This window comes from Coregonus clupeaformis, unplaced genomic scaffold (assembly GCF_020615455.1).
Source record: "Coregonus clupeaformis isolate EN_2021a unplaced genomic scaffold, ASM2061545v1 scaf0122, whole genome shotgun sequence".
Lineage (NCBI taxonomy): Eukaryota > Metazoa > Chordata > Actinopteri > Salmoniformes > Salmonidae > Coregonus > Coregonus clupeaformis.
In genome coordinates, this window is record NW_025533577.1 from 661,942 (window position 1) to 674,901 (window position 12,960).

At 46.0% G+C, this 12,960-nt stretch overlaps 1 pseudogene; it reads left to right on the forward strand.

Moving 5' to 3' along the window:
* LOC121556149 overlaps window positions 1–12,960 on the forward strand; it is a 128,715-nt pseudogene that overhangs the window by 100,225 nt on the left and 15,530 nt on the right.

The following is a 12,960-nucleotide window of genomic DNA, read 5'->3' on the forward strand; positions in this document are numbered from 1 at the left end:
TGTAGTGTTTTAGTTTTCACCCTGACCCTACCCTGTAGTGTTTTAGTTTTCACCCTGACCCTACCCTGTAGTGTTTTAGTTTTCACCCTGACCCTACCCTGTAGTGTTTTAGTTTTCACCCTGACCCTACCCTGTAGTGTTTTAGTTTTCACCCTCCTACCCTGTAGTGTTTTAGTTTTCACCCTCCTACCCTGTAGTGTTTTAGTTTTCACCCTGACCCTACCCTGTAGTGTTTTAGTTTTCACCCTCCTACCCTGTAGTGTTTTAGTTTTCACCCTGACCCTACCCTGTAGTGTTTTAGTTTTCACCCTGACCCTACCCTGTAGTGTTTTAGTTTTCACCCTGACCCTACCCTGTAGTGTTTTAGTTTTCACCCTGACCCTACCCCTGTAGTGTTTTAGTTTTCACCCTGACCCTACCCTGTAGTGTTTTAGTTTTCACCCTCCTACCCTGTAGTGTTTTAGTTTTCACCCTCCTACCCTGTAGTGTTTTAGTTTTCACTCTGACCCTACCCTGTAGTGTTTTAGTTTTCAACCTGACCCTACCCTGTAGTGTTTTAGTTTTCACCCTTCTCAGGTGTGCATGCTCAGCCCCCTCCTGTACTCCCTGTTCACCCACGACTGCGTGGCCAAGCACGACTCCAACACCATCATTTGTATTGTATTTGCCAAGGCAGCAGCTGCTCTTCCTGGGGTTTATTATGGATCCCCATTAGTTCCTGCCAAGGCAGCAGCTACTCTTCCTGGGGTTTATTATGGATCCCCATTAGTTCCTGCCAAGGCAGCAGCTACTCTTCCTGGGGTTTATTATGGATCCCCATTAGTTCCTGCCAAGGCAGCAGCTACTCTTCCTGGGGTTTATTATGGATCCCCATTAGTTCCTGCCAAGGCATCAGCTGCTCTTCCTGGGGTTTATTATGGATCCCCATTAGTTCCTGCCAAGGCAGCAGCTACTCTTCCTGGGGTTTATTATGGATCCCCATTAGTTCCTGCCAAGGCAGCAGCTACTCTTCCTGGGGTTTATTATGGATCCCCATTAGTTCCTGCCAAGGCAGCAGCTGCTCTTCCTGGGGTTTATTATGGATCCCCATTAGTTCCTGCCAAGGCAGCAGCTACTCTTCCTGGGGGTTTATTATGGATCCCCATTAGTTCCTGCCAAGGCAGCAGCTACTCTTCCTGGGGTTTATTATGGATCCCCATTAGTTCCTGCCAAGGCAGCAGCTACTCTTCCTGGGGTTTATTATGGATCCCCATTAGTTCCTGCCAAGGCAGCAGCTACTCTTCCTGGGGTTTATTATGGATCCCCATTAGTTCCTGCCAAGGCAGCAGCTACTCTTCCTGGGGTTTATTATGGATCCCCTATAGTTCCTGCCAAGGCAGCAGCTACTCTTCCTGGGGTTTATTATGGATCCCCATTAGTTCCTGCTAAGGCAGCAGCTACTCTTCCTGGGGTTTATTATGGATCCCCATTAGTTCCTGCCAAGGCAGCAGCTACTCTTCCTGGGGTCAAAACATATTAAAGCACTTACATTACATATAAAACAAAATATAAAACAGTACATCATATAACATTATTACACCACTACATATCTACAATACAAAATGTTTAATACCACCATACAACAATATCACAATGTGTGCGCATGCATGTGTCTATACCCTTGTGTGTGTCTCTTCACAGTCCCCGTTGTACCATAAGGTGTATTTTACCTGTTTTTTAAATCTGATTCTACTACTTGTATCAGTTACTTGATGTAGAATAGAGTTCCATGTAGTCATGGCTCTATGTAGTACTGTGCGCCTCCCATAGTCTGTTCTGGACTTGGGGACTGTGAAGAGACCTCTGGTGGCATGTCTTGTGGGGTATGCATGGGTGTCTGAGCTGTGTGCTAGTATTTTAAACAGACAGCTCGGTACATTCAGCTTGTCAACACCTCTTACAAAAACAAGCAGTGATGAAGTCAATCTCTCCTCCACTCTGAGCCAGGAGAGACTGACATGCATGTCATTAATGTTAGCTCTCCGTGTACTTTTAAGGGCCAGCCGTGCTGCCCTGTTCTGAGCCAACTGCAATTTTCCCAAGTCCCTCTTTGTGGCACCTGACCACACTACTGAACAGTAGTCCAGGTGCAACAAAACTAGGGCCTGTAGGACCTGCCTTGTTGATAGTGCTGTTAAGAAGGTAGAGCAGCGCTTTATTATGGACAGACTTCTCCCCATCTTAGCTACTGTTGTATCGATATGCTTTGACCATGACAGTTTACAATCCAGGGTTACTCCAAGCAGTTCAGTCACCTCAACTTGCTCAATTTCCACATTATTCATTACGAGATTTAGTTGAGGTTTAGGGTTTAGTGAATGATTTGTCCCAAATACAATGCTTTTAGTTTTGTAAATATTTAGGACTAACTTATTCCTTGCTACCCATTCTGAAACTAACTGCAGCTCTTTGTTAAGTGTTGCAGTCATTTCAGTTGCTGTGGTAGCTGATGTGTATAGTGTTGAGTCATCCGCATACATAGACACTCTGGCTTTACTCAAAGCCAGTGGCATGTCGTTAGTAAAGATGGAAAAAAGCAAGGTGCCTAGACAGCTGCCCTGGGGAATGCCTGATTCTACCTGGATTATGTTTGAGAGGCTTCCATTAAAGAACACCCTCTGTGTTCTGTTAGACAAGTAACTCTTCATCCACATTATAGCAGGGGGTGTAAAGCCATAACACAAACGTTTTTCCAGCAGCAGACTATGATCGATAATGTCAAAAGCTGCACTAAAATCTAACAAAACAGCCCCCACAGTCATTTTATCATCATTTTCTCTCAGCCAATCATCAGTCATTTGTGTAAGTGCTGTGCTCGTTGAGTGTCCTTCCATATAAGTGTGCTGAAAGTCTGTTGTCAGTTTGTTTACTGTGAAATAGCATTGTATCTAGTCAAAAACGTTTTTTTACCAGAAGTTTACTAAGGGTTGGTAACAGGCTAATTGGTCGGCTATTTGAGCCAGTAAAGGGGGCTTTACTATTCTTAGGTAGCGGAATGACTTTTGCTTCCCTCCAGGCCTGAGGGCACACACTTTCTAGTAGGCTTAAATTGTAGATGTGGCAAATGGGAGTGGCAATATCGTCCGCTATTATCCTCAGTAATTTTCCATCCAAGTTGTCAGACCCCGGTGGCTTGTCATTGTTGATAGACAACAATAATTGTTTCACCTCTTCCACACTGACTTTAAGGAATTCAAAAGTACAATTCTTGTCTTTCATAATTTGGTCAGATATACTTGGATGTGTGTTGTCAGCGTTTGTTGCTGGTATGTCATGCCTAAGTTTGCTAATCTTGCCAATTAAAAAGGCATTAAAGTAGTTGGCAACATCAGTGGGTTTTGTGATGAATGAGCCATCTGATTCAATGAATGATGGAGCTGAGTTTGCCTTATTGCCCAACATTTCATTTAAGGTGCTCCAAAGCTTTTTACTATCATTCTTTATACACTGCTCAAAAAAATTAAGGGAACACTAAAATAAAACATCCTAGATCTGAATGAATGAAATAATCTTATTAAATACTTTTTTATTTACATAGTTGAATGTGCTGACAACAAAATCACACAAAAATGATCAATGGAAATCAAATGTATCAACCCATGGAGGTCTGGAATTAATCAAAATTAAAGTGGAAAACCACACTACAGGCTGATCCAACTTTGATGTAATGTCCTTAAAACAAGTCAAAATGAGGCTCAGTAGTGTGTGTGGCCTCCAAGTGCCTGTATGACCTCCCTACAACGCCTGGGCATGCTCCTGATGAGGTGGCGGATGGTCTCCTGAGGGATCTCCTCCCAGACCTGGACTAAAGCATCTGCCAACTCCTGGACAGTCTGTGGTGCAACGTGGCGTTGGTGGATGGAGCGAGACATGATGTCCCAGATGTGCTCAATTGGATTCAGGTCTGGGGAACGGGCGGGCCAGTCCATAGCATCAATGCCTTCCTCTTGCAGGAACTGCTGACACACTCCAGCCGCATGAGGTCTAGCATTGTCTTGCATTAGGAGGAACCCAGGGCCAACCACACCAGCATATGGTCTCACAAGGGGTCTGAGGATCTCATCTCGGTACCTAATGGCAGTCAGGCTACCTCTGGCGAGCACATGGAGGGCTGTGCGGCCCCCAAAGAAATGCCACCCCACACCATGACTGACCCACCGCCAAACCGGTCATGCTGGAGGATGTTGCAGGCAGCAGAACGTTCTCCACGGCGTCTCCAGACTCTGTCACGTCTGTCACATGTGCTCAGTGTGAACCTGCTTTCATCTGTGAAGAGCACAGGGCACCAGTGGCGAATTTGCCAATCTTGGTGTTCTCTGGCAAATGCCAAACGTCCTGCACAGTGTTGGGCTGTAAGCACAACCCCCACCTGTGGACGTCGGGCCCTCATACCACCCTCATGGAGTCTGTTTCTGACCGTTTGAGCAGACACATGCACATTTGTGGCCTGCTGGAGGTCATTTTGCAGGGCTCTGGCTGTGCTCCTCCTGCTCCTCCTTGCACAAAGGCGGAGGTAGCGGTCCTGCTGCTGGGTTGTTGCCCTCCTACGGCCTCCTCCACGTCTCCTGATGTACTGGCGTGCCTCCTGGTAGCGCCTCCATGCTCTGGACACTACGCTGACAGACACAGCAAACCTTCTTGCCACAGCTCGCATTGATGTGCCATCTTGGATGAGCTGCACTACCTGAGCCACTTGTGTGGGTTGTAGACTCCGTCTCATGCTACCACTAGAGTGAAAGCACCGCCAGCATTCAAAAGTGACCAAAACATCAGCCAGGAAGCATAGGAACTGAGAAGTGGTCTGTGGTCACCACCTGCAAAACCAGTCCTTTATTGGGGGTGTCTTGCTAATTGCCTATAATTTCCACCTGTTGTCTATCCCATTTGCACAACAGCATGTGAAATTTATTGTCAATCAGTGTTGCTTCCTAAGTGGACAGTTTGATTTCACAGAAGTGTGATTGGCTTGGAGTTACATTGTGTTGTTTAAGTGTTCCCTTTATTTTTTTGAGCAGTGTATCATTTGTTTTTGTTTCATAGTATAGTTTCTTCTTCAGTTTAGTCACATGATTTCTCAATTTGCAGTACGTTTGCCAATCCGTTGTGCAGCCAGACTTATTTGCCATACCTTTTGCCTCATCCCTCTCAACCATACCATTTTTCAATTCCTCATCAATCCACAGGGATTTAACAGTTTTTACAGTCATTTTCTTAATGGGTGCATGCTTATTACTAACTGGAATAAGAAATTTCATAAATGTGTCAAGTGCATTGTCTGGTTGCTCCTCATTACACACCACAGACCAACAATTATTATTCACATCAACAACATAGGAATCACTACAAAACTTATTGTATGACCTCTTATACACAATATTAGGCCCAGCCTTTGGAACTTTGGTTTTCCTAGATATGGCTACTATATTGTGATCACTACATCTGATGGATCTGGATACTGCTTTCAAACAAATTTCTGCAGCATTAGTAAAGATATGATCAATACATGTTGATGATTTCATTCCTGTGCTGTTTGTAACTACCCTGGTAGGTTGACTGACAACCTGAACCAGGTTGCAGGCACTGGTTACAGTTTGACGCTTTCTCTTGAGTGGGAAGCCTGATGAAAGCCAGTCAATATTTAAATCACCCAGAAAATATACTTCTCTGTTGATATCACATAATTTACATTATCAAGCATTTCACACATGTTATCCAGATACTGACTGTTAGCACTTGGTGGTCTATAGCAGCTTCCCACCAGAATGGGCTTTAGGTGAGGCAGATGAACCTGTATTACTTCAACAGTATTTAACAAGAGATATTCTCTAAGCTTTACAGGAATGTGGTTCTGAATATAGACCGCAACACCGCCCCCATTGGCATTTCTGTCTTTTCGGTAGATGCTATAACCATGTATTGCTACCACAGTATCATCAAAGGTATTATCTAAGTGAGTTTCAGAGATAGATATGAATGTCATCTGTTACTAGCAGATTGTTTTTAATGCTTTACTGGGAAGCGTATCAGAAGTAGACTTGCTCATGTTATTTATATTGGAGCTGATAGTGCAGGGTGAGCTGCAGACAGTGGACTTCCTACCAGGGCACACTGCCTTAGTGTTAACAGTATTACTCTGGTTCATAGGCTCATGATTACTGCATACAATAGCTGTAGGATCAACAGAGGTATTCAGGGCAGTTAGAGGGACATAAATTAGGTTATTTACATTGTGTCTTCCAACGGATAATGTACATTTGCTGCCCGAAATTATGACAACTCAATGACACAATGGTAGGGATTAAATGAGCTGGACTTGGGTCATTGATAAGTCATTGTCTCAACGCTGATAGTGGACTTCCTACTAGGGCACACCGCCTCAGTGCTAAGAGTATAACTCTGGTTCATAGGCTCATGATTACTGCATACAATAGCTGTAGGATCAACAGAGGTATTCAGGGCAATTAGGGGGACATAAATTAAGTTACTTATATTGTCTGCCAACGCCCCTAGGACAATGTACATTTGATGCAATTTTATGACGGCTCATTGTCACAATGGTAGGGATTAACTGAGCTGGTCTTGTGTCATTGATAAGTCATTGTTTCAACACAGCCTTGAAATGCGTGGACAGAGTCCAGCAGCCAAAATGATTTGGATGGACTCCGTCATTCCTGTAGAGTATCTTCTGTTTCCAGAAGGTGTCAAAGTTATCTATAAAAGTGATTCCAACAGAGCTACAGTAATCTTTATTGATCGATAACAATAATTTTTCCACCTCTCCCACACATTGTTTTCAGACTGTTGTTATACATTGGCTTCAGCTATTTTGTAGTATTCCAGTAGTACATGCCTCCATCCACCACTAAGGCTAATCTTGGTTTTACAAAATATCAACTTTTTCAAATAGAGTTTATCTAGGAATGTTTAACTATGTACTGGGTTTAGAGAGGATGCTCCAGGGCCTGTTGGGATATTATCAGAAGGTAACAGGGACAAGGAAACCAAGGAAACCAGGGAAACCAGGGAAACCAGGGAAAAGCTCTGGAAGCAGTAGTTAGGCTCATGTCAGTCTCCTTTTGTCCCTGGCTGGAATGTAGCCAGTTCATTAATGAGCTTGTTCATCTGTTTCAATAATCAGTTGGACACGAGATATTTATGTTCAGTTTAGTCTGTTAATAAATAACAGCAGGGACCTCAGCATGTTGGTCAGTAACAAAAAGCTGAACAAGAGACCTCGGTTTATTGTTTTTGTAAAGCTGAGTGTTTCCTTATACATTTCGTTTTTTATATACTTTTATTTTATTTTGGATCCTGCGGCTCTGTTGTGCTCAGCTGCTGTGAGCGCTGCTGTCTGTCCTGGGATCCTGACAGATCCTGCTTCATAGGGGGAGAGACATGGAAGCCCAGAGCTGCTGTCTGTCCTGGGATCCTACCAGATCTGGTGGAAGTGTCACCGCTTTGTCGGCTCTCCACAGCCGACTGGCCTGTGCTCAGCAGGGATCCATCCCTGAAGGGGTCTCCCCCTTCCCTGGAAAATGGAGCTGTTCTCGACCCAACCAACAAGCCATGGAGAAACGTCACTCGCCATGGAAGTCGAAGAAAGCGCCCTCTGGCAACGGGGGCCTCCTTAGAGATGTTAAGCCCGGACCTGACACAGACCAGAAACGGCTTTGCCGCCCTGGATCCAGAGGTTCTGGCGCCTTCTTCCTTAGGGCTTCCGATTTGAGATTGGATCCGGAGGTACCTGCGTCTTCGTCCTCTGTTCTGTCTCCCTCTCCGGTGGCTTCTACCTCGGGTTCAGATCCTCAGAGCTCCCACCCTCATCAGACCGTGAGGCTGACTGAGACACCGGCCCATTCAGCATCACCATCAGATCCTCAGAGCTCCCACCCCCATCAGACCGTGAGGCTGACTGAGACACCGGCCCATTCAGCATCACCATCAGATCCTCAGAGCTCCCACCCCCATCAGACCGTGAGGCTGCCTGAGAGACTGGCCCATTCAGCATCACCATCAGATCCTCAGAGCTCCCACCCCCATCAGACCGTGAGGCTGCCTGAGAGTCCGGCCCATTCAACATCACCAGCTGTCATCATCGGCATCTCTATTGTGAGAAACATCTCGGTTCCCAATGCAAAAACCCTGTGCTACCCAGGAGCACGAGGACAGGACATCACAAGGCTGCTTCCGATGCTGTCCATGTGGGGTCAAACGACATCAGGAGGGCTAGCTCGGAATATCTGAAAATGGATTTTGAAGAACTGATTTTAGCATTAAAAGACTCCAAAAAGCGGCCAATCATTTCAGGTCCAGTACCATCGTTGGGCCGTGGGTGAGAAAGATTCAGCAGGCTACTGGCATTACACACCTGGCTAAAATATTACTGTAGCTCTGCTGGAATCACTTCTATAGATGACTTTGACACCTTCTGGAAACAGAAGATACTCTACAGGAATGACGGAGTCCATCCAAATCATTTTGGCTCCTGGACTCTGTCCACGCATTTCAAGGCTGCGTTGAAACAATTACTTATCAATGACACAAGACCAGCTCAGTTAATCCCTACCATTGTGACAATGAGCCGTCATAAAATTGCATCAAATGTACATTGTCCTAGGGGCGTTGGCAGACAATATAAGTAACTTAATTTATGTCCCCCTAATTGCCCTGAATACCTCTGTTGATCCTACAGCTATTGTATGCAGTAATCATGAGCCTATGAACCAGATTTATACTGTTAGCACTAAGGCGGTGTGCCCTAGTAGGAAGTCCATTGTGTACAAATACATGTCTTCATTTGGTGTGGCAGTGCACCTGTGTTTGAAATCTCTCCCCACTAGAGGGCACTGTTCACCTTCGGGTTACTATCTGGCTTAAACAGATGTCTATCTCTCCCCACTAGAGGGCACTGTTCACCTTTGGGTTACTATCTGGCTTAAACAGATGTCTATCTCTCCCCACTAGAGGGCACTGTTCACCTTTGGGTTACTATCTGGCTTAAACAGATGTCTATCTCTCCCCACTAGAGGGCACTGTTCACCTTTGGGTTACTATCTGGCTTAAACAGATGTCTATCTCTCCCACTAGAGGGCACTGTTCACCTTTGGGTTACTATCTGGCTTAAACAGATGTCTATCTCTCCCCACTAGAGGGCACTGTTCACCTTTGGGTTACTATCTGGCTTAAACAGATGTCTATCTCTCCCCACTAGAGGGCACTGTTCACCTTTGGGTTACTATCTGGCTTAAACAGATGTCTCTTAACTAACTTCACTCACTTTCACTTACTTGCTCATTTCTTTGTTTTCAGTCGTGTTATCTGCAGCATAATTGTTCTAGAATAGGCCTACCCTCACAGTTCTAGAATACCCTCCCAGCAAAAGCATTATTGCCTCTGTATCTTGGTAAAATAGACACTACCACTTTTTCTGATATGGAAATATGCAGTAGCATTGACTGTTAGTGTTGCCCACATTTTCATACATGTTGAACACTAGGTGGCACTATACACCTAATAATGGTACAATTGTTTCTGGACTATATACCACCCCATGAGTATTATACCATAGATTTCAATGTGATTGGAATATTTACAAAGATATTTGACCTTTGTGCACAGAAGGTTTCTGTCATGTATTTTGACATTTAAAATGAAAGGCTAATGCAATACTCTCTTTGTGCAGAGTAGCTGCAGCTCAGTTGGTAGAGCATGGCGCTTGCAACGGCAGGATTGTGGGTTCGATTCCCATGGGGGGCCAGTATGAAAAATGTATGCACTCACTAAGTCGCTCTGGATAAGAGCGTCTGCTAAATGACTAAAATGTAAATGTAAAATGTAACGTAAATGTCTCTTCCTCCTCTCTGTGGCCTGACAAGTGTCTGACCTGCATTTGTGTTTGCATCAGAAATGCAGTATGAATGTTAATACGGTTTCCAGTTGTATTAGTTATATGTACAGGATACACATGGTATACATCGTTCAACCAAATGCTTACTTGCAAGTGTTGTAGAAAATTGTATTTTTCCTCAGTCAAACACAAAGTACTTTCAGAGTTTTTGTAGAATTAAGATAGACTTTATTACAATCAATATAGCCGACGTGGTCTGCAGAGCATCTGACTTTCCACCTCTCAGCTCTCAGTTTATATAGTCATTTTACATATATTTTTGCTTAATCCCTCCCTCCCTGGTTCCTCCACCACTGTCTCCAGTTTTCACCTCTTGACCGCTCCGCCCACTTCCTTAACGGCGGTATCTGACTTCTCTCCCTTCTAGTTCCATGTCTGGAAACAATAGTGGTGGGACCAAGTCCTGTCATGCAGAAATAAGAGTCCTTCCCTGACTCCGTTCTGACCCCTTAATTGATTCCCAAACCTAACAATCGATACTTAAACATGGCAGGCCATAATCAATCTCTCAAACATATACAAGCCTCCTGTATCACTCCGTCTCAACGCCCGTCATGCTGTGATTAACCATGTTTAGTCTGAACTCTGTTCAACCCTGGCTCCGTTCCAGGACTATGCCTGAGGAGAGAGGCAAAGGGCAGCAGTCTGGTTTCAGTCACTGATAAGGCAGGACAGCCGTGGATTAGGGAGGAGCGAGGAATTAGACCCGAAGACAGGTCAGATGAAAAGAGAATCAACAGTCCTATTTCCCCCATATACCAGGCAGGGCAGTGACTACACCAGGGAGAGGAACCAATTACGTTCCTGCCTAGCAACAGAGATGTACCCATGTTTAACCCTGGCTCCGTGTTCGTCATGTTGTGATTAACTATGTTTATCTTATAGTCTACTGAGCCTGGAGAGATGTAACTATAGTCTACTGAATAATCCCCAGTTCCTTCTGGAGAATGGGAACATAAACGATGCTGAACAGAATTCTGGACTGAATGTTCTGGAATTAGATACATTGAAGGAAAACCAGACTGATGATTCTCTCCTCTCTCCAGGGTACTCCTGCCACCACCATCACCAACCCTCTCCCTCCCCCCCTCTCCCAACTCCTGTCTCCAGGGTACTCCTGCTACAATCATCACCAACCCTCTCCCTCTCCCCCCTCTCCCAACTCCTCTCTCCAGGGTACTCCTGCCACCACCATCACCAACCCTCTCCCTCTCCCCCCTCCTCTCTCCAGGGTACTCCTGCCACCATCATCACCAACCCTCTCCCTCTCCCCCCTCTCCCAACTCCTCTCTCCAGGGTACTCCTGCCACCACCATCACCAACCCTCTCCCTCTCCCCCCTCCTCTCTCCAGGGTACTCCTGCCACCATCATCACCAACCCTCTCCCTCTCCCCCCTCTCCCAACTCCTCTCTCCAGGGTACTCCTGCTACCATCATCACCAACCCTCTCCCTCTCCCCCCTCTCCCAACTCCTCTCTCCAGGGTACTCCTGCCACCACCATCACCAACCCTCTCCTCTCCCCTCCTCTCTCCAGGGTACTCCTGCCACCATCATCACCAACCCTCTCCCTCTCCCCCCTCTCCCAACTCCTCTCTCCAGGGTACTCCTGCCACCACCATCACCAACCGTCTCCCTCTCCCCGCTCTCCCAACTCCTCTCAGGGTACTTCTGCTACCACCATCACCAACCCTCTCCCTCTCCCCCCTCTCCCAACTCCTCTCTCCAGGGTACTCCTGCTACCATCATCACCAACCCTCTCCCTCTCACCACTAAATCTCCCCTCTCTCTCTTCTCCTCTCTAGGGTACTCCATCACCACTAAATATCTCTCCTCTCCTCTCTAGGGTACTCCATCACCACTAACTCTCTCCTCTCTCTCCTCTCCTCTCTAGGGTACTCCATCACCACTAACTCTCTCCTCTCTCTCCTCTCCTCTCTAGGGTACTCCATCACCACTAAATATCTCTCCTCTCCTCTCTAGGGTACTCCATCACCACTAACTCTCTCCTCTCTCTCCTCTCCTCTCTAGGGTACTCCATCACCACTAACTCTCTCCTCTCTCTCCTCTCCTCTCTAGGGTACTCCATCACCACTAAATCTCCCTCCTCTTCTCTCTAGGGTACTCCATCACCACTAAATCTCTCCTCTCTCTCCTCTCCTCTCTAGGATACTCCATCACCACTAAATCTTTCCTTTCTCTCCTCTTCTCTCTAGGGTACTCCATCACCACTAACTCTCTCCTCTCTCTCCTCTCTAGGGTACTCCATCACCACTAAATCTCTCCTCTCTCTCCTCTTCTCTCTAGGGTACTCCATCACCACTAAATCTCTCTCCTCTTCTCTCTAGGGTACTCCATCACCACTAAATCTCTCCTCTCTCTCCTCTCCTCTCTAGGGTACTCCATCACTACTAAATCTCTCCTTTCTCTCCTCTTCTCTCTAGGGTACTCCATCACCACTAACTCTCTCTCTCCTCTACTATCTAGGGTACTCCATCACCACTAAATATCTCCTCTCTCTCCTCTCCTCTCTAGGGTACTCCATCACCACTAAATCTCTCCTCTCCTCTCTAGGGTACTCCATTACCACTAACTCTCTCCTCTCTCTCCTCTCCTCTCTAGGGTACTCCATCACCACTAACTCTCTCCTCTCTCTCCACTCCTCTCTAGGGTACTCCATCACCACTAAATCTCTCCTTTCTCTCCTCTTCTCTCTAGGGTACTCCATCACCACTAAATATCTCTCCTCTCCTCTCGAGGGTACTCCATCACCACTAAATCTCTCCTCTCTCTCCTCTCCTCTCTAGGGTACTCCATCACCACTAACTCTCTCCTCTCTCTCCTCTCCTCTCTAGGGTACTCCATCACCACTAAATCTCTCCTTTCTCTCCTCTTCTCTCTAGGGTACTCCATCACCACTAAATCTCTCTCCTCTTCTCTCTAGGGTACTCCATCACCACTAAATCTCTCCTCTCTCTCCTCTCCTCTCTAGGGTACTCCATCACCACTAAATCTC